The following is a 23,502-nucleotide window of genomic DNA, read 5'->3' on the forward strand; positions in this document are numbered from 1 at the left end:
AGATAAGTCACAAGATCAAATAGTTCAACTGCCTGAAGATCACAGTCACAGACAGCTATTTAAGGCACGACAGGATGAGTAAGTCAAGTTTTATTTCAGACATGAGGGTCATCGGGTCTTCAGCTGTTTGAGTCATGACTTCCCAAACAAATCAGATGGGCATCCCACTAAACCCCAAGTACTGGAACTTTAATCTCACAACATGAAAACATGAAATTATATCACAGGTACAGACAGTGTAGTGTAAAAACTACTCCCCAGACTAAAATACATTGCTTCATTTTTACCCCACAACCACCTGGCAACCTCTGGGCATTAACTTGCAACCCCCAGGTTGAGGTGACATATAATGAGCTGACAGGATGTCCTGCTTATGAATCACTGTCTGTCTGGAACAGAAAGGACTAGAATCTGTCCTGTGAGTAGGGTTGGGCAGATCGATCCAAATATCGATAGTATCGATACCAAGGTGAGTATTGGTATCTGATCAATACCAGCATGATGAGATCGATATTTTTGTTGTAGTTTCTCTTCTATAAATTCAGCAAATCACTTGTATTTCTTCACAGAGTTTGTGCGAGCGCAGCGCTCCTCTTCACCTCTCTCACTCCGCTCACTCAGGTTCACTGTAACTGTAACTCAAAAATATATACTTATATTAAGATATATAACCTACCTCAAGACTATAATAACCCTTTTGTGTATCTGTTGAAGGAACATTAGTATTCCTATTTAGGCTACATGCAGGTTAGAGATTTAATATGTTAAATAAATAAACCTGCCGGGTCTCCACTGCACATTGAATTTCTGGTCAGGCAGGTAGGTCCACCACAAAGCCAGGGAAGGGGCTCCACTTAAGCTTTTACTGTCTCGTTCCACTGGTAAGATAGACGACTGGAAAGAATTATGGGAGGGACGAAAATAAAATAATGAGGAAGAGGAAGAATGGAGCAGAGGGGGTAAGTACAGGAAGAAACAGCCATGCTAAAATAAAGGCAAAGATAGGGGAAAAAGTGAAAAAAGGAGCAAAGGTTTGCTCTTTAACTCACTCTCCCCGTCTCTTTTGCCAAATCCAATGTCAACACGTCATTAATTTTAATCTTCTGTTGTGGCGTAAAAACTAAAAGCTCGTGGGCTCCAAGTAATACGGCCAGGAACTGACATTTCCTTTCTACATTCCCACTTTTGCTCAAGTGGTAACACTTTTTTTTTTCTTTCTCTCACTGAACAAATGGGTAATTGCACACTTACACTGCATTTTTTTCTGGAGCCAGTACTTAGCAGACCTGAAAACAACATCTAATCTAAAATCTGTTCGCTGATTCATTAGCAGCTGCTGAGCAAAGATCGATCCAAGATCTGAATTACAGCTCATGACTCTATAATACACAGCGCCACGCTGATATTTTCCCTTTTCAAAGTCACTCTTGCTGGAGAATAAATGCACTTTCTTTGATATATGACATTGAGGATTGAAGTAACAAAAGGGATCGTGTCTGAAGTCAGACATTTAAAGCAGCCACTTCAGATTATGACAAGAAAAAGGAGAAAGACCTACCCCAAGGCCATGTACTGTAAGTGTTCTCGTGATTTGGCGTTCACATTGAAATGTGAGATGTGTTAACAATGACCCTGAGAGTTTTTCTAATGAGCTGAGGAACATGGCTTCTACTCGCAGCGATTCGCCAGAACAAGGTTCACTGCGAGTTCTGGCGAAGCTTGCTCTAATATGCAAAATATCAGGAGAACAGCCTTAGCCACCTGGATATCAATGCCTGACTGTCAGCTGCACCTAATCATTGCCTAATATTTCACAGAGCTTTTGATTTAACAGTTTGGGATCTTTGGAGTCGCATTGATTTCATAACACAAACAGCACTCTGGTGGATCCCTTGGCTCACAGCGTAAATGGGTACAGTTGGCAGGTCTGCAGGGTATCCCCTCGAGGTTTCAACTGCTTGGATAAAGGCAGGAGCGTGAGAAGCTCCTTCAGTATATTCTTAGTACTGCCTTTTCCCCTCTTGTCTTTCCACTCTCCCTCCTCCAGGCTCCCACTCTTTGTTAGACTTTGCACATCAATCTTTTATTTTTCAATTTTGCTGTGATACTGGAATTTGACGGTGAGATTGCACAACACTTAGGTTGCATAAAGCACTACAACTGAATATCACTACATTGTTTCTTTCTGTCTAAACACACCCATATACAGATGTATGAAAGGAAGGAAAACTTCAAAATAATAATAATAATCTTTTGTGTAACAAGGGTTTATTATGCAACCATAGTTATACATCTTGATGACTTTAAGATTAAAATCTATATTTGATTTTTATATCAGTTCTGTTACAGTATGTATGAGACACACATTCGTTTTTTCGTTTTCGTTTCGTTTTCTTCTGCTGGGTGATGTTACCGCTTTATACCACCTTTTTCAAGGTGGAGCAGGGGTTGCTGGGGCCAAATCCAGTAACTCTATGGGCGAAGGCCAGGGTACTCCCTGGATGAGTCGCCAGCTCATCGCAGGGCCCTTACTGATGGCAGTGGCTGCCACGAAGGTGCCAACTGCACATCAGGAGCAATTTGGGGTTCAGTATCTTGCTCAAGGATACTTCGGCATGTAGCTCAGTAGTCAGGCATGTAGCCAGGGATTCGAACCAGCGACCTTCCGGTCACTAGTCCTCAGCTCTACCCACTGAGCTACAGCCAGTAGCTCAGTGGGTCAAAATGTATCTAAATAGTAACTGTTTAAATCATCTGTTTCTCATTTAAATCATTTCCAAGCCACAAACACTAAACAACTTCTGATCCCATCCTCTCAAATGGGAGTATGTGCTGCATATATTGGTCTCAACTGAATATTTGAGTCTGGACAAAACATGATGGCTTCAAGCTAGGGTTGGTAAGTTATAGCATTTGTTGCTGTATTTGGAGAAAACATCTCTAATCCCAAAAGCAATCAATAAATCAATCGCTCTGACAAATCAAATAAAAAAAATTCCCAGGCCTTCTAATCAGCCCATCCAATCATCTCACTCTGCTCTTAAAAAAGACAACAGAAAGTAGTCTACAGTTGTCTACCTACCTACCAGCCTACCTGCTTGCACCCTCTGCACTTTGTACTCAATGCAAGTCTTCCACAGTGCTAGGTGGATGTATTGTTAAAGCTATTAGCTAGCTAGTGGCAAAGAATGGCCAAAATGTCCCAATACTTACATAACCATAGCCATGCTTGTTTTTTTACTTTCCTTATGATAATGTTAATGTGTCTTCTTGTATGTGAGTAAGAAATTAGGTAGATGTGCTGCTACCTCGATAGCACAAAGCAAACAGTAACTGGGCCAAAGATCGAGTGAGCAGCAGTGGGCAGTGACGGACTGATGTTCAGCTGCTAATCAAGTACAACAAAGCACACAGTCCTAGAGCCCAGAACAAGACACGATGTGGCAGCAACACACTCCTTCAGTGGCTAATGTTAGCATTTAGCACACACTTAACTTTTGCATTGGGTAACCTTTTTGGACTGAGGTACGTTCGTGAAGGCTATTTCACTTGTGTAAATATGATAGTTATCTCGACATTTAACATAGGTGTTTATGCATGTATTAATCTAAAAAGGTAAGAGCATGTTGAACATGGCAAATTAGATGCTTATACATCTCAAATCTGGCCAGCAAGAGCTACAAGGAAGTGTAGTCAGGCACTGTGTGTTCATGTGTTTTTCAGTTGGACACTTTGTAAGTTTAGCTTGCGAAAGATTTTATATTGTGACTATTTTCTCAGTAAAAAAAATAAATTGTTAGCTGCAGTCTTAACACATGCATTGATCAATAAAATGTTAAAATGAAATCTCCTCGGTATCTAACAGTAACCATGGGAAAATACAGTGGCATCTACTTTTAACCACTATTCCCTTTCCCCATTCAGCGGTATAAAAGTATATATAATTAGAGTAAATCTTGTCAAGGCCTTTCATTGTTTAATGCGGTCATGTGGTCACAACAGATCCGTGGAGGAGCCTCCTGTCTTCCTTCTTGACTTCCTTTCTTTCCCCCTGCTTAACCACTGTTCTGCAGCACTGTGTTTATTTGCCATACTATCTGCATCTGAGCCTCCCTGAATCCTTGTGTGCCCCCTGGCCTGCCTGCCCATCCTAGGTTATTAGGACTGAAATTTTACCCTGAGAAAGTACCGCAGTGCGGCCAGACTGAGCCAGACAGCTCTGTAGCCTCAGGAGGAGTCCACGTTCCAAACAGGAAGACTGAATCAGGCGAGATAAAACTCTATTTATATTCTCCCGGGCAGGCATCCTAATCAGACTGTCGAAATGCGATCACACCAAGAGCTACTGTACAGGGTATGTGATGTCAGCCATAAATGTAAAGTGTGAAAGAGCTATTTCAGAAAGAGTTATCATTATGCAACACTATCAATCGCAGAGTGTGTTTTGTACAAGATAAAGAGCTTTAAGGGAAGCACAAAGCATTGATTTACATTCAAGCAGCAGAGACAGATGTTTTTTTTCCCCAAGTAGCCAAGGTTTCCATTTTAATGGCAGGCAGTCATAGCCGGGAGAAGGGGTTTGAACATGCGCACACACAGCTTTGGACACACACCAACACAAAAGCAGTGGTGATCAATCACTGAAAGGCTTTGGCAGCTTTGAGCACAAACACGAGCAGCATACAACTCACATCAATTACTGGCAACTTTCTTTCCATAAATAATTGATCTTGATGCTGAGAGTGCGACTGCAGAAATAAAGATTGCTATCTTTAGAAACTTCACTCGCATCACAGAACATGTTGGTCAGTTGGATCACATGCTGCAGTGGTTTTGCTTGGCTAATAAAGACATGGGTGTGTCAGGATAGAGTGAAAGAAAATATGGGGTCACAGCAGTTCAACAGGAAATACCTAATTGATACCCGAAGCAACTCATGACCTCTGTTAGAAACAACAGTTCTGTCAGCCTCAAGGCAGACCGACCTCACAGTGATGGAGATGCTGGTAACTGTAATAACCGTCCGTCACACCGGTGCATCACTCAGGACTGGCCTGCTGTGACACAACAGTGTTTCCAACAAAGCCTTCAGGATCAGGCTGTTGTTCAACAGAGTGCAGGCAGAGTACCGAGAGACCATTGACACAGCTGTTACTGATCAACACACCTCCTGAAGCAATCACTGGCCGGTCTAGATATCAGCACAGTAACTTACCATCAATCTAAAAACCCCTCCGTTGTAAAGCAAATGGGGACAATCACAACTCACATGTTTATATTTTAGAAACATGCAAGGAATAATACATGTCCGTTTAATTTCTTCTAATCTTTATCCAAATAAGTGTCCAAAAAGTGAGTAATTACCTTTGGCATGGAGGTTGTGTTTTTGCCCATGTTCATTCAATGGTAGGTTTGCTTGGTTGGTTGTTTTTTGAGCAGGATTACCCCAAAACTCCTAAACTGATTCCCAAACAACTTGGACGGAGGATGGATCTCAGCCCAGAATAGACCCCGTTAACTTTTGTTGTCAGAGTCTTTCTTACTTTCTTCAGCATTGCGAGATGTGTTTATCAGGGAATGATGTATGGATCTTAATGAACAAAAACACTGACTTATTCAGGTGTATGGTGTCTGTGAGGGAGTACAGTTTTGAAGAAATATGTTGATTGAAATGTGTTTGTTTTGTATTGGATTAGGTTGACTGCGCCCACTGCTCTACACCCTCTACATCACAGACTGTAGACCTACCCACTCCAGTAACACCATCGTTAAGTTTGCAGACGACACGACAGTGGTGGGACTGTGGTGGGGGAAGATAAGTCTGCCTACAGGAACGAGGTCCTCAAACTGTCTGTGTGGTGCTCAGCAAACAACCTGTCTCTGAACACCAAAAAGACCAAAGAAATCATCCTGGACTTCAGGAAACACAGGGCAGATCCATCTCCTCTCTACATACATGGCGACTGCGTGGAGGGTCCACACCTTCACCTTCCTGGGCATCGTGATCTCCACTAACCTTTCCTGGTCTGCAAACACCTCAGCTGTCATCAAGAAGGCACAGCAGAGTCTGCACTTCCTGAGAGTGCTCAGGAAATGTAACATCTGCGAGAAGCTGCTGGTGACTTTTTACCGCTCTACCATCAAGAGCACCTACTGCATCACGGTGTGGTTCTCCCACTGCACCGAGGCAAATAGGAAGAGTCTCCAGAGAGTGGTCAAGACAGCACAGAAGATCGTCGGATGCCCCCTCCCTTCCCTCAAAGACATTTACATATCCCGCTGCCTCAGCTGAGCTGAGGCAATCGCAATAGACAGCACCCATCCTGCACATCACCTGTTCAACCTGTTACCCTCTGGCAGGCGCTACAGGTCCATCAAAACCAGAACAAACAGACTCAGGAAAAGCTTGTTTCCACCAGCCATCACTGCACTGAACACAAACAGGCACTGACATTGACACACGCACGCACACACACACACACACACACACACATTGATTCTGATTCTGATATGGTGACGTTATGTGATGTCCAAAATTGACGGAATCAGAGACGGGTACTACTGAGGAGGCTTCTGTCTCTGAGGAGCTCCCATTGGCATGGACTTTCGGCATTTGAACTTTCAAGTCCTTTCACATGCACAGGAACATATAAAACATACTGAGAGAAAAGGAAAAAAAACAGAAAAGCAATGATATATTAAAAGAACCCTTTTATCTCCTTTAATATACTCTTCTTTCCCATCAAAAAGGCTTTTCTAAAATAACTCCTTCAGAGGCCTTTTCATTCTGTTATACCACTCAATGAGAAGAGATTTTTGTTTGATGTAGCAGAAACATTTTTATAATATTTCCACTGCTATCATTCAGTTTTATGTTGATTTGTGCACAATATCATCCACACAAAAGAATAATAGTTCCTATCAAATCAAACACAAACTGAATAATACTGTCACAAAATGTTTGCTGCCGTATGAATTTTTACTACTTTCTCTGCTCAATCCATCTGTTAAGTGTCGATTCTGAGTTTTATTATAAAAAAATAATTACAAATCCAAATTTGAAACAGACATGGGCCCTAATTAAAAAAACAGCAACCCAAATAAAAGAAAACATTTGTGTTGAAAGACAGTTAATAAGCAACATCTGTGGTGAGTGCGCTGGAAAAATTGTATAGACTGTTGAACCTCCACATTGTGTTTAAGATAATCTTGATTTGTTTGTTTCTTTGCAAAGACTCAATGACTTCAATGCAGGGGCCTCTGAAACATTTTACAGGATTGGATTTTATAGGATTAATTTGTATGGATACACACAGTCCTATAGATCACATATTAATTCACTGAGCATGTAATTCAAGCAGATGACATTACAGGCGTATTTAACATAAAGCCTATTTAGTAAATGGGAACATGTATGCCCACAGTGATGAGAACTATTGATTTAACAGGACATTAACATTTACCCTGAGTCAAGAGGGGCAGAGTCATGGGTTAGGTCTGACCTAATGAATTATTATGGCACACTGATTACCCATGAGGGACAGGGAAGATGTTAAAAGCTCTCACTAATGAGCCTGTTTCTCAGCGTTACATGTCCACCACATCCTTCAGTCGGCCCAACAACAGGGTTGTGAGGCTCTAACAGCAGTCTGAATCTACCACAAATACAATCATCAGAACAAGCCTCAGTCAGCAGTGGAGACTGGGTCCGACAAGGGAACGACTGCGCTAAACCTTTGTGTCCTTCGTGTCGTTCATGACACCACTTGTTTTCCATTGATTGTTTACAGGAGTTTTCACAGTTTGAGTGTGAAAAAGAAGTTTGCGAAAACATCTGTAAACATTATACATCCTCTTACACTAACAGTACTCTGCCTCGCCAAAGATGGAGGAGCCTTTAAGCACCAGGAATGGGCATTCGTTTGTCATTTCTTGGGAAGGATCAGCGTGTGCTCCGTACTTAATTAGCATGGAAGCTCTATGAGTCATGGAGGGAAATATCAAGAGGAGATTCTTAAGTGTGAAAGTCAACCGGTTGAAAGAAAACTAATTACTGCACACACTCCTGCTAATGTTATCTCTCCTCTGGCTTCACGGTCATAAAGGAAATCAAATATCTCTGATATACAATTAAACAGGCCTGCCTGCCATGGAGCCAATTTCATGCTTACAGACAAACCCCTACTTATAAAACCTGGAGAGCAGCAGTCAGTCTGGATTCTTCAAAGTGCTATAGTATAGGAGGCTGTGTATAATAACCCCCTCCTGGGAAGAAACCAAACACAATGCAAAAAGAAAAAGATGTTAAACTTCCCATTTTATGATCATTTTCAAGTTCATACTTGGGTTTAGGGTGTCTAATAGAAAATGTTTACAAAAAATGATTGCAGCACCTATATTCACCCTCTGTCCGAATTATATGTTTTGTCTTTGTCTTTTTAAGGTCCCCCCATCTTTAGGAACCTAGTCTACTCTGATTGGTCAGCTCTCACAAGACTGAGCAGGGGCCGCCCACTATGTCTTTGCATCAGCTCTGCTGGTGTTTTTGCAACGACAGCCATCAGGGTTGGGCTATAGGTTCTTGGTACCTCTTACCATAGTCTCTCTTTAAAATCAGTCCAGACTGTACAATGTATGAGCACTGCTTGAACAGAAATGGATAGAAAGTATTTATATGCCACGAAAAGGAAACTTATCATAGCATATCATAGCATCACACCAGAAAAGGGGTGCGATTATTGCAGAGTCATTTTCCTTGAAATGAAAGCCAAATGTGTCCTTTCCCACTAAGGACAAATGTCAGATGTTCCTAGGTGGTTTTTTTGAGTGAAAGGGGTTATAAAGTATTCCTCCAAGTGCTGCACTGGGACCTAACTCCTGACCACAGTGTCTAAAAACAATAAATCCTCACTCTCTGTGCAGAGCTTTCACAAAGTTCCAGTAGAAACCAGTGTCACCCTACACCTGGCTTCTCCCTGAAAGTGACAATACGTATTTGAAAATCTCGCCCAAAACTCATTAAGTGTCCTTACACCAACAATAAGTACATTAACCAAATTCACTGGTGTCCCATTTGTAGCCCCAATTGTGAACCTGAAAACTGCTTTCTCAGTGAGTGAAGTATAAGCCAGTCCATTCAGCGTGCATTCCTGGGGTCCATCCAATTTGCATGTTAAACGGGCTCTCTCAAAATATGTGAATGCTGGTGTCAAACAAGCTCAGCGCAGGGGGCAGAGAGGTCCCGTGTTACCGCCCTCCAGTGGTGTTCGGAGAGAATGTGAAGAGAGAAGGAGGGAAGAGGTTCGCGGGTCAAGCAGACTGCATCATTTCAACCAGTGCCAAGGCGTTTGTGGGCCAGGTTTGGGAGAACAAGAACCGCCTGTATGCATCACACGCCTGCCAGTAAAACCTGTGTCTTAGAGGCATGAGTAACTCTAGCCTTGCAAATCCCGCGAGGGAATTTTTCACGGATTTATACAGTATGTCCTGGAACCAAATGTTAAGATTACCATCACGTCATAGAAAAAGCAGGAAATCCTCACAAGTTTGTTTGTTTTTTTTTTGATAATGGCTTCAACGAGATTTTTCTGTCCATCAATCGAGTATTTCAGCCCTAGTTTAATGTGTTGAGTCAATAAGGGATTGAGGCATTTCCTTCGAATAGAAGCCCAATTCAAATGCTATTTTATTATGCAAATAAGTGGAAATCACTGTTTAGTTGAGTTAATCGAATCAGTATGAGAATTAAATACAATTTTAATTCCCCTGAAATCTGTACCAATTAACATACTCTTTTCTGGGAAACTTCCTTAGAAAGTTTTAGCTGCATATCAGAGAATTTAACAGAAACTTTCGGGACTTATAAGATAAATGTCACCTATAGCTCTGTGCAGAAAGAAATGGCACTGTAAATGACACAAAAGACAACGTCAAAGTCATAATGGGTGTAGTCTTAAGCTTACCTTCACGTGAATTAAATCTTTCTCATCTCAACGTCTGTTCACACAGCAGTAAAATGATGCTCGTTTTCATCGCGTTTAACAGAACCATCACATTTCTCAATCTACGCTACATTTCATTTGCTGAAATGAAGGCTTCGGCTAGCTTTAGCCGAGCGGCATTTTTCACAGCACTCTGGCATGTCACAGCAGGACATGCACAGGTGAAGTTAATAACCTTAACGATGCCTTCCACATCCCAGTTACACATCCTGCTTGCTGGGATGCTTAAATGGAGAGGAGCCATGATTAATGTTATCAAATCCACCTGTTCTTCTCCTACCACAAGTCAAAATGGCTTCTAAGACAAATCCATGTCATTTTCATAAGTTAGCGCAAAATCAGTATCAAACTTGACTGTTGTCTGGTAACATGACACTTTCTCTCAAGCCAATGTCTGTAGCCTATAGCACGGCACCATTGCTCACTCTTGCTCGCTTAACTGCTAGCTAGGTCACTTAGCCCTTTTCTAATCGACCATGTGGGATCCCAAACATTGCTCCTAGCTAAATAACAACTGGAATATTGAAATTCTTAACATCTTAACATATGATAGTAATCTTTGATGGTTACCTTCCAAAATGCTGTGAATTGGGACCTCTGGAGAATTAAAGCTAAGCAGCAGCTTCTCCTGCAAACCCATCACTTCGCTAGCTAATTAGTAGCTAGTTCTGCATTTTAAAAGGGATGGATGCCTGTCCTTGTAGATTTTAGGCTTCTTTGACAAACTCTTTTGGCTCAAAATTTAAGGCAGACTTGATAGGAGGTTTTTTTTGGCCCAAATTAGTATTTTAAATATGTACTGTATGCAGCTGTGCACATTTTAAATCAACCCTAACTTGAAGCTGTCCTTGGAAGCCCAAGTAACTACAAATGCACTGCAGCATCTAGCTCCTCTTACTTAAGAAGAGTAGAATGGATATCACTTGAACTACGGCCAACTTTATTGAAACGATGTTGCATCTTTTTCCACTACTGAGGCTTAGTGGCAGTGCCTGTGACCTCCATTTTCAGCTAAGAGGGTGCACATTTTCCTCAAGTACAGCTCTGAAAAAAATCTGCACTTGAATGTTTTTGTCTTACTGAGGGAGAGAGCTGTATTGTTTGCTGAGCCAACCATTTAGAACCATCCTGGGTAACTGAGTATCGTATAAAGATGTTCTAAATGTCCTTGGCAAAAAGGCAAAAGGCTCAAGTAGACTTCAGCAGGTAGCGTAGGCAGTCATTTCCATTCCCCTTAACACAGCACCACGCCGAGAGCTTGTCTCGTGTGAGCAGTAAAGGTGCAATTTGCCGGGCTGTATCTGTTTTTTTGTATCCGGTATCCCTGCATGCTTGGCTGAAGAATCTCATTTTGCGACGACAATGTGGAGAAAGCGCCAGTTACTCAACACAATGCTCTGGTTCATTGCCCCCAATCGAAAAGCTTCACTACTCCTCAAAATGGCACTCATTCTGAGACTTGAATGCATTCCTGCAAATAACAGCAAATGACAGCATCCACTTCTCAATTTTGAACAACCAGAAATACAAAAAATAGGCTGTAAGCAATTGAAAGGCTCGAATGTATATGCAAATGTTGGATGACATTTGGCATTACTACTAGGTGAGGCATGAAACCACTGAGGACATTTGAGGTGTGAGGTGTCCGTGCCAGAGGGTTTAGGCCTATGTCTGGTTGAAAAAGGTCAGTTTGAGGTTTTTTGAGGACTGTGGTTACATTCAGTTCAGTTAGTTACATTCAGTGGCAGCTGGAGGGAGGATTTAGTTTACAAAAACGATGATAGTCATTCAATGACATAGAAAGATTCACTTCTTTTCAAAGTCTAGTTCCTCTCACTGGGCTCAGACTGTTTCAAGAACATTTCATAACTCATGATCGACACTCTAAACCCAGTCACACATACCAGTATAATTAAACACAAATCAACAATCTGTTAGGAGATACACAAATTAAGCTGTAGAGCTGAAGTGCATCCTTTTATTGTCCAAGAATGTTCAGGCCAAGACCTAGAAAATCCCCAAACTGCCTGTTTTGCCTATTATGCAGTTTGTGGACCACAGCAAAAATACTTCTCTCCTCTTAAATAAACATGAAATGCTTTCAGAAGCTTTTGTGTAAATACAAATAACACAGCAGGAAATTGGGAATACCATTGTAACTGTCTTGAAATAACAGGACGTAGATAAAAATAAACAGTTGTTTATCTTGTGGAAATGTATTCATTCCCTATTGTTTTTTTGTTTTTTCATCATGTGTCAAAACATGTCAACCGTAATGACAAGGTGAAAATATCACACCTATCAAACATCCACATAGAGCCCCACTTTTTGACATTAAAAGGTTAAACTGTCACCTACTCTTTGGAGCATCATACCTGTCAAAATGTGTCTTGCGTCTCTGAGGTGAGAAGCTACAGGATGTGTTAGTATAGCTAAAGGATATGCTTGCAGCCGTCCACTGGGTATATAAACAGACCCCCAGATTCTTTCATTTTAAGACTCAAATTCTCTGTTTTGTGCTTGCAACCTCTTTGTGTCTCTTAACCAAAAAGATTTCACACAGAAGCCTTGAGGACACATGACCCGACATCTATAGGGGGCATTTAAGGACATCCATTTTCAGCTGAGTAAGTCAGCCATGCTAGTGTCACTGTAAGAAATGTGTGACAAACATTTGCTACTGCTGTAGTGATGTTATTTTAGATCACACTACCTTGCTCGGCATTACTCACCGTACTTTACTACTCCCTGTTAAGAAATAAGCAGGTGCAACTCTCACCAAAGACTGAACAGAGCAATTTAACAATAGCTAATAAGAACAAAACACAAAGCTGATGTTGATGGATTATCTTTGGAATTTGGTGACATTTAAGAGAAATCAACATTCTGACCTGATGGTGGCCGAGACAAAAAGCCAGGAGGACCACAGAATTCGTTAGTTTGGCACCACTGACCATTTTTTACACAGCGACATCACGCTCAGGGTGGGAAGCTCAACTGTGGTACCGCTGTGTTCCAGATTGCAAGCCGTACAAAGATAACGAAGCTGACAAATCATTATCATTTCACTACTTCAGATCAGCAACTGAAAAGACAATGGATGGTGGAAGTCTGGCAAAACAAGGCAAAACAGCATATTTGATGTCCCATTAGCATCTACTAGACAGCAGCAAGCATTCAAGCATTCAACCACTTCCTAACTGACATTCCTTTTAGCTAATGGGTTATCAAATATGTAGTTTTACCTCAAAATATAGCCAGAGAGCCCTTCATATTTTCACTGTCCAGTAACTTTTCACTTGCTACTCAACAGATAAGTGATGAAATATTTAAAGTTTGTCTGACTCCCTACATTTTTTTAGATTTGCAACCCGCAACACAGCAGCAGAACATGATCCAAGCAATCAAGCTTCCCATCCTGAGCATGGTGTTAGAGCAAAATGGCTATTATGTGAATAGGGTCAATGGATACCTGTACCAAATGTCATAATTTGACATAGTTTTGACATCAGATCTGAAGACCCTTGATGAATAGATTATTGCACTTGTCAAAGAGAGTCGATCGACAAAGAGGTGCGGAAGCATGTATGATTTTGACACACGTTCAGCTTGCCATAACATGAATACAAATCAGTGAAAGTGAAAAGCAAATGACCCATGAGATGGAAGCCTAAATCCCATTGGTTGTATAGCGATGCCACAGAAAACGCAGCCACCAATGTCCTGTGGCTCCAGATGTGCTGAAATAACTCCATCCAAGATATCTCGTGTCCATCTGTGATCTTTAAATTTACTGTGTCATTAGAGCGGATCATTAGGCAGCATGGTGAGAAGCTTTTTTAGTAACCAAAAGAACCTAATTTATGGTCTTAAATCATTGAATTTTCCTTTTTTCCTTCATATACGCTGTATAAATCAAATGGACCCATCACTTATTTATGTCCTTTTCCCTAAATTAGGATTTGCCGGACTTTAATGAATAGCCAGGGTTAGAAACAGTATGTCAACAATAAGGTGCCGAGTAAGCATCTAAAGCAGAGAGGACCATGTTAAAAAGAGTTTCCATGGTTAGGGCTCAATCCAAGAGGCAGAAGGCTCTGTGGTGACTCACAAAGGTGCTTTTGATTACAGCATTGGCTTGAGGCAGGAGGAGAGCTGGCTGTGCCTCGCCAATGAGGTTCCCTTGTGTACAATTAATCAGAGCAGGATCAAAGCCGGTAACGAATTACTCTTTTTGGCTTTTTTTTTTTTTTATTGTATCAACAAGCATTTAGGAGACCAGACAAGACAGGACAGGAGGGGGCCGCCCCTGAAGCTGTGCCAACAAAAGGTGGCAGAATAGGAAATGGACAATTGATTTGTTTTTTTTTCCCTTCTCCATTTTGTTTTCTGTCAGAGAATGTTTAAGCTGTTGCAACTCAGAGTGCTTCTCAAAGTGAAATCCAAAGATGGTGCACTGCCAACAACAAACAGGCTGACTGGCTGGATATTAGGGTCAGTTATTGATGGTGCACAATGTAGTTTTGGGGAAGAAATTTTAATCAGAAGTCAAAGATCTTCACTGACTCTCTTCATTTTCTTGTCTGAATAAACCAAATAAACAAACTGACCATAAATGACAACACAGTTTCATACTGTTTTACTTGATTTATATATGGCGGTCCCTGCTACCTTTCTAGCTGTTTCTACGTTTTTATTATTACCTCATTAATATTGTAAATATACAAATTCTGAGTTAAAATTTCTTCTGCAAAACTACATAGTGCCCCTTCAAGCAGGATGAATGCAACATTCTTAAAAAAAAATGGTGGGTTGGTTTTAATTTTTCCTGGAAGAGTAAATTGTACACGACAAACTGGCAAAAGTGCTCCAACGAGCACAGGACCCATTTTCCACCTCCACACACTCTGCATTTTTGTGCCTAGCCATGAGAGTGAATGGACTGAAGTGGGAGGTGTAGAAAGGTGTGGCAGTAATTTTGTTTTCAGGGATTACTGGTTTCCCTGTTGGCAGTCGATGGGTGGCCACCCAGGTAGGTCTTTCATCTGCAGCCTCTGATTTGATAGGCATAGTTTGAGCGTTTATTTTGTCTTTTCAGACATGTAGCCCTTCCTTATATACAAATCTAAAAAGGGAAAAAAAAACATGTAACAATTTACATAAAAGTCTATAATTTTGTGCCCACCATAGTGGCACAGTATTTCACACAGCATGATGCAAATAGCCCCACAGTGAGACATCATAACACAAACAGTCCTGCGAGCGATCGTCAGGATATTTTAAAGCTCTCCCTCTGCTTCAGAACAGCCCCTCCCAGATCCTCATGTCTCCTGCAGCCGCCAGACCACAATAAGGTCAAGCTGAATGTGCCTTTTGTCGGTGTGCATCATTACACGCAAACATCATTCAATAAAAAGGATCCGATTTACCTTTGATGGCACACATGCAATCTCATGGACTGTATTAGCACCTCACATCTCCACTCAGAAAATAATTCCCATTGTGAATTTCCATTAAACAACAGTCGTGTTGTTGTACACAGGAGAGCACCGCCTTGAAAGATGATAAGAAGGAGCAGATCTGAATAGCTGTGATTGATGCCAGCCTCTGTCACACCACATAATGGTTTAATCCTTCCAAAACAAATGCTTCTGGTCACAAAATAAAAAAAAAAAAATTAATCAATAAAATGCCAACCCTACTCCTAAAAACTGAGAAACACAAATAGCGGCACAAGTCTCATGTAAAAATATACCCTTACCATCCAAATTTGCTATAGAAAAAGGTACTTCAGTTTTTCTGAGCATTTCTGCGGCTGCAGTTAGTGATGTGGTACTTGTGGTACTAGTACAACATGTAAGTACTAGCCACCTGTTACCACTAACTGCTGCCAACTGTAGCTACTGCTGGCTAGTTTGCTAGTTAATCGTGCAGCTAGCAGTTCGGACTCAATATTTTTCATACCCGGGAGATTGCGTTTTTTGGCACCACTGAGCAGCTATCATAGGAATGAATCAGGCTCCGCCTCAGACTCTGTATCCTGGACTAATTATACGTCCATGGGCTCAACACACCACGGAAGTGAGTCGATTACCGAGTGCAGTAGAGTTCTGCAGCTCAATGATGATCATTACTGCGGGACTCTACTGCACTCTTCTGCACCGGAATATCCCTTTAAGTTTTGAAATAAGTTTTTGATCAAACTTCGTACATATTGAACCTTTATATTACATTATACTGTGAAGTACTGTGAGGATTATCATCTTCTATGCTGACAGCTGAGGTCTTTGCAGGTTAGATGTCACAGGCTGCAGAACTCATCGTTTCCTCAGTACGCCTTCAGTTTGTTTTAATTCATTCAGGAATACTCTCGTCATTGATTAAATCATTTATTGCAACAAATGATATACAGTTAGGCTTGGCGCTGAAGGCTCCGCCCCAAAAGCTCCCCGGATTTGACAAGCAGCATGCTACGTCAATCCGGGGAGCGCGATGCATACCCCCCTGCAGGAGCGGAGTGGAAGCAACTAGATAAATTAGCCATTTTGGGCTCAGACTAAGCAGGTGGAGGCTGGGGTGGTGGTGGCAAGCTTGCCAGCAGCAGCGATGTGTGTGCAGCGGTGTTGAAGGACAGATCAGTGAATGACGGCTTGGGTTTAAATGGACCGCTTAATTTGGGAGAGTGGATGTGTCAGAGACTGATGCTGATCAGCTGGCTGTCAAGCTGGGGCTTATGACTTCCGTGTCCTGCATGTATTTGCGCTATGCTTCATGGCTAAAACACTGATCTGGAGGCTGTATTAAAGACGCTAAATCTTATGTATTGGATGTGTTTTTATTCCCCCTCCAGTAAAACAAACCTGCGATGACGGGTTAATTAAAGTTACATCTACAAAAACAATACTGCAGTCTAATCAAATAAATGACATTATTAATACATATTATTTACTATTAATAATTATCATATTCTCAATGCAAAAGACTCTGACGTGTTCACGGCTGAGACTCTTGTGCTTTGTTCTTTCTCCCAGAGCACAACAGAATAATCGGCCAAGTCTTTTTACAGCGCAGTAATATAGTTAAATTGCTCAATTCTGAGACATTACAGCCTTTACATGTACAGCATTTCTCAGATATTCAGTGATCAAAGTCCTCTTTTTAGTCACTGGAGTCATCTCTTACATATTATGGTGAAAATGGTCTAGAGCGAGCAATGAGATCCACCCAACTACAGACACAGACATTAAGAGTATCACTTCTAACAGGCCACATGAGTCAAATACAGTATGAGGCCAGTCAAAGGAAACAGAAATCCTTTTCCAAATTTAAAGTAACTAATGACATATAAAATCAACGCTGTCCGTCAAATATAACATATGGATACAGTAATGTGAGCCATTCCCTTTAAAAGGAAAGTCTACACTTCAGCTCTGACAGTCGCCTCGACTTACAGCACTGGTTTTAGCTGAAAATGATTCGAGGACACGGAAGTAATTTACGGCAGTTCCTGTGATTCAACAAGATGAAAATGTCATTAATTACAACCAGTTGCTCACTGTCTCCTCTACTTAAGAGAATCATTCAGTGCTGCAAAAACCTAAAAGAAAGCGAGCTGGAGCTGCAATTTGAGCTCCACCGTTGCTCGGTGTTTGTATAAATATGTCGGTAGCGAAGGGAAATGTGTTTTTTGCCCCAAGCCACTAATACTGAAAGCAGTAATGACTCAGCGCAGCAGCCTCTGACAGGCAGGAGACGCTCACCACGAGCGTAGTTCAACCTTCTGTCATAAAAACACAAATGGACACACGCGCGCACACACACACACACACACACACACACACAAGGACGCAATTATCATCTGCTATTTTGCCGCAGGTCAGTATGTGCTTTAGAGTTGCTGATGGGCCGGGGCGATGTGGCCTTAAAATAACAGTCATATTGCTTCTGTTTCATGGCTGACTGTAGGGATGACTGCTACTAGTCATACTATGTTCACAAATTATTAACACAATAAGATTATTTATATAAAAAATCAGCAGTGTCGTTATAATGACTAAGTGGGTATTAGAACAAGTAGAACAGTCTGTTCTGTTCAAAAAAATGAAACCATTTTACTATAATGCAGCCTTTAAACCAGCATTATGTAACTTTTTTACCTTAAAAGTAACAGCATAAAAATCATGTTGATGGTTCAGTGTGTTGTAACAGGGTGAATGGTGTCTCTATCACTTGTTTCTGCACTATGTAACTTCAATGAGAGGGTAAGATCACAGCGTTACATACATGTTTAATTCAACATGCAAGTTTTCAACACATAACATTATCAAGATGTAATGACTTTTGTTTGTTGTTAGCACCTAAATTGAGTCTGACAAACTGTTAGAGACCTGGGATTTGTATTTACGACAGTGGACACTGCACGGGGCGCCTAATTGCACTGTGCAGATTTTTACATAATGTTGCTGTAAAACCAGGAAAAGACATAAAGATGATATAATATTATTTTACTTCTACTTTTCTTCAATGACTTTCTTTGACTTTTCATCATTTCAGGTAAAGTATACACACTAATGTGCTGTGAAACCAAACTATTATACAAAAATGATGTTTCTGAGTCAGCAAGACCAAGTAATATTTTAGTACTTTTAGCCAAATGTCTTGATAATTATTGGATGAATTGCCATGAAGGTTGGTACAGCCATTCTTTTATCACCTCAAGATAAATTGCATCATCATTGGTTATTTTTTGATTTTTTTTTCCTCTAACACCGTCATCAGGTGACCTTTTCAATTTGTCTGATTCTTTGGCTTAATAAAAACACAGAACCCTTGACTCTGCAACATCATCACAGACACATGTGGCATGTGGTGCTCTTGATATCTCCTGAAAAAAAAAAATTCCCACACATCAGCTCACCAACTCAGACAAAGGGGACCGGCACTGGCTGTAACTACAGAGGCCATCAGGAGAGGAAGCCCTGCCAGCTAAAGTCAACAAGTGTGCAGTTACAACTCACTCTGCACTAACACAAAACTGCATGACACAGTGTGTAAGCAGAGCAGACAACAGCAGTCAAGATCCCCATTATGTCCATTTACTGCAAAGATATCATGTATAGACTGCATGTCCTCTAGCGTGCACACACACTGAGTTAATGCTATTGAAATTCAGCAGCTACACACAGTACAGCTTAATAGGTTTAAGCAAAGGCAGAAGACCTACTGCACCTTGGCAGTGGCTCTGCCATTGTCTTGGTGAAATATTACAGATCGACTCATCCGTGCACGAAAACAAAGGGTCCAAGCTGTTGAAAACGGGGAAACAGAAACCCCCTCAGGAAATTAATAGGAAACATGAGTTGTCCCCGGCTGATCCCACATACATGTGAAGAATTTAGCTTTGGAATAATAAATCTGCTGCACCTTCAGCCCGAGCACACTGCCTCGGAAACAGACTTGCCTGTAAACAACTGCCTGCCATTCACATCAAAATATAGGCACAGGATGTGCTGCTCGCAGTGAGTATATGATGGACGGGAGTATCTTATCTGCATCTCATGAATGCACACATAAAAATGGGCAGACTGAAATAAGGACCGCAGAGCAGGCTTCTCTGACACTTGATGCAGGGTCAGAGCGAGTCATGGCACCCGCACAGAACCAGCGACATGTCACACTGACAAAGACAGCGGTGCACAGCCTTGCTCTTCCTGTTGCTGATTGGCCCAGAGGGAAGTGATTAAAAGTGGCAGGGGGGGAAAAAAAGAGGAGGGAGACAAGAGAGGAATAAATGTTGATATAGCAGCACAGCTCGGCCATTGTGAGGCCTGGTGGGATGAGATCTGACCAGCACGGACGCTCCGGCCCCCCCCCTTCCCCCCTCGTCCCAGAGAATAGGAACTTTCATGAAGGGACGGCACAGAGGGCCGAGCTCTGTGGAGACCGTGTGGGACAGAGAGAGCTGAGGAAGTAAACACAGTCGGAGGCTCACATTGCGGCTTTTGTTCGCCACAGCGGAGAGAAGCAGCCAGTGGGTCCCAGAGAGAGACCTCGTGACAAATGTTATGATTGTTACTCAGACTAGTCATAGAGAAGGTTAGCTGGTGGTAGCAACCGTTGGCATCAGCGTTGGTTTCTTTATGCGAGCCAAGGCCTCGCTGCAGAGCTGAGCACAGTGACACACGGCTCAAACCACTCGTTTGTTCGTTTGACTGTAGCACACTGGTGGGCATGGCGAGTAGAAACCCCTCCAACATTTAAACATTTAATCCACTGTAAAGCCCTTGTTGCTAATTAAATAGATTACAGTAGATTTGTGCGATTAGAGAGCAGCCAATGAGACGGTGAAGTCGGGGGGGAAAACAATTGACCACAGGATCGAAATGAAACAGAAAATGTCGGAGTCACCGTGGGTATGAGAGGGCAGGAATTTGGGGTCAAGACCTCTGTCTCCCCTGCCGTACACCAGAATAAACACAATCCACGGCACAAGAGGTAGCCCAAAGAAGAGCTGCTGTTTCGACGTGGCCCCACTTGACTTCTGTGATAAGCGAGGAGGGACCCTGTGAGTTTCCTCATATGCCCACTGTGATTTCAACACTTGCCTGTGGGCAGGAGATATTCAATCTTAACTAAGGCATGTGATAAATTAAAGTCAGTCCGTAATAATTAATCAAATCAATCAAAGCCAAGAATAAAATAACCTGTCTTGCAGTTTTGCAAGGCCTGGATTTATCACTTTGGTTTTTATGGAAAACAGCTACAGCCTCTGGCATGCGGAGTCTTCTCCAGATCGGGATGCGCCACAAAAACACCGCTGCTTCTCACTTTCAGCATCCGCTACGCTTTACAGGAGCTCGTCAACACCTCAGAGGAAATTAAGCTCAGGATGATAAACACCACTGGCCGCGCCCAGGTCTGAAAGCTTTACTCCTCAGGGATCAGGTTTAAATTTCCAGCCACGTCAGGTGATGCTGGGTGACAAAAAAACACAATCATGATGATTGGGCTCATTAGAGCATCTGTGCTCAAACACACGCGCTGCACAACGCTTAGAAGAGGAGACAATCAGCGGGGAGCGGCAGTGTTGATGAGCATATTGTTGTATGAGGCATTTGTTCAGGGCGGCATCTCCCTCAGCTGTTCCCACTGAAAGGAATGTATGCTTCAATGTATGATTCTTCACATTCCTTCAGGCTTACGTGATCGTGTTATAATGAAACACATACCTTAAAATGTCTCAGCTCAGAACGCAGGATGTTTCATTATGCCGCCCAGAGCAACACATAGTGGAGCTGCAACGGTTAGTCCATTGGTTGATTAGAAGGGAAATTAAATCAAAAAATGGTTCAAAATCGAAGTGCTCCAGTCAAGTTTCAAACATCTGCTGCTTAGATGCAAGGATGTGCTCCTTTCATGTCATGTATGATAGTAAATCAGGAGTGTTTGGGTTGGCAGAAAAGGGTTGTCTCTCACTCCCAAGGCAGCTCTTTGAGGCTTTCTAGCCCAATTTATCTGATTGTTTTGGTTTTATGTTTCTCTGCGTCTGTCTGCTGGGTGTTATTTAGGAGGCTCTTCTCTGCTAACAGTACATCAGCACTTTAAAACCAAAGGGCATATGTGTGTGTCCGTCCGCCTGCGGTTTAAGAACTTCCGTCCAAAGTTGATAGTTTTTTTTAAAGAGCAACTTAATTTTATAGTATTCCTCATACAACAGGTTAGACAGAACAGACACGTGAATCAACTTCTTTGACTGAGGTCTAAGTTTTGCTCTTTGACATGTGATGTCCTCATAATTCCCTGCCAAAGAACAAGTAGTCACAAAAGTCATAAATTACACTTACTGTTAATATAATAATATCATAATATTCCCTCAGTAGCTAAAAACGATACAAGAAAGTAAGCACGAACTGTCTGTAACGGTCTAGCGACATTACACTGTGGTTGTTTCATTTTCAAGCATCCAGTGAAGTGGATGTGAGGCGTTCAGGTGCCGGGGCAGGGCGGTAAAACACGAGCAGCACGGGGCTCCTTCATCCATCACACGGGTTAAAGTCAGACGCGGCACTAAAAAAAAAAAAAGCGCCGATGTCATCACGTCACGCAGAAACACGGACACGACAGCAACACTGCCGTCGACACACACCGTTAGAGAAATCCGTGTCTTACCTGCTGGACGTGATCCTCTGAGATGACTCCACACGAAGCGGTGCCGGGCGGCTCCAACACAGCAGCTTCAGCCCAAACAAAGTTATTCCGCTTCCGTCCGGCCAACACAAAACCAAAAATGAAAAGTCTCAGGGCTCTCTTTCCACAAACACACGGAGCTCCTCTTCCTCCTCACAACTTTCGGCGGCCGCTGTGCTCGCGTGTGACTTGGGAACAAGAGTTTTCTGGTCCCTTCAGGAGGAAACCAAGTTTTGAGGAAGAAGAAAAGGGCTGTTACTGACTCCTACAGGCGCGCCAGGGTCCTTTATGTGAGAGCCACAGGGGCAGGGAGCCCGTAAAACTGAAGGCTCTTTGATTTATTATGATGAGTCCCAGAGGTCGAACTATATCACATTAATTTGGCAGTTGTGGAAAAGTCAGTTTTGACAGCTGACCACAGAGACCACAGTAATGTAAATATTATGAGTACCATAATGTGGCACTCACTTGGTAATGAATAATTGGGGAGGGAGGAGGGGCAGAAATTATGAGTTACAAGCTGATGATGAGCTTCAAATCCATCATTCGAGCAGGATTTGGGCTTTTTGTTCACTCCCTAAGTCTGATTTAATTACTTCATGATGAATCAATACTGCAGCAGCAGCCAGAAAACTTCATCATGACAAGAGCGCAGTGTTCATGTGGCCAAATCACACACATGCACTGGGTTTTCCCTCTGCCAACAGATTAAACCGAGTGAAAAGTATGGGGAAGTAAATTTGTAGGCACTGAAGCCGAGCTGTTCCTTTGGGAACATACTGTGCCGCAGCCAGATTGAAGCAAAAGCACACAAACACACAATGTTCAAACAAATTAATACAAAACCACCAACAATACCAGGTCTTTTCAAGGAGATTAAGGGACACATCCACCTGCATTTGTGGTGACAAAACGTTTTTAACAATACCTTGAAACGTTTGAAATGTCGGGCTGTGATAGTGGCATCAGAAATGACTGTTTTAATGAGATCTTGGAACCTCTCAAATTCTGCTTGTGGTTACCAAAACAAGGTATTTTTAATTTGAAAACATAAACTTTTCTGAACCCTAACCAGTGGTTTTTGTGCCTAAACCCAACTTGAGCATAAGCACAGAGTTGCTACCTTGAGCAACAGTTGCAACATCAAGAAATTTGAAGTTTCATCATATCAGTGGTTTTGCAGAAACATACATTGCCGACATTTATCCTGGTAATTGAGTTGGTATAATATGAGATCGACAAAAAAAATGCTGCAAAAACCCTTTCCATGTTTGTGAGGGAAAACCTGAACTGAACCTGATTCCCCCTGCTGTCA

The 23,502-nt window shown here is 42.0% G+C and overlaps 1 protein-coding gene across 2 annotated transcripts in view; it reads right to left on the minus strand.

Moving 5' to 3' along the window:
* The window catches only part of tspan9a (tetraspanin 9a), a 202,386-nt gene extending 179,938 nt beyond the window's left edge, over positions 1-22,448 (minus strand). For both annotated transcript variants that reach the window (XM_030425818.1, XM_030425817.1), the window contains exon 1: positions 22,170-22,448. The gene's annotated coding sequence lies outside the window, so the exon portion shown is untranslated. The remainder of the gene's footprint in view (positions 1-22,169) is intronic.
* Positions 22,449-23,502: the final 1,054 nt, after the last annotated feature.

Source organism: Sparus aurata, chromosome 8 (genome assembly GCF_900880675.1).
Source record: "Sparus aurata chromosome 8, fSpaAur1.1, whole genome shotgun sequence".
In the NCBI taxonomy this organism is placed as follows: Eukaryota; Metazoa; Chordata; class Actinopteri; order Spariformes; family Sparidae; genus Sparus; species Sparus aurata.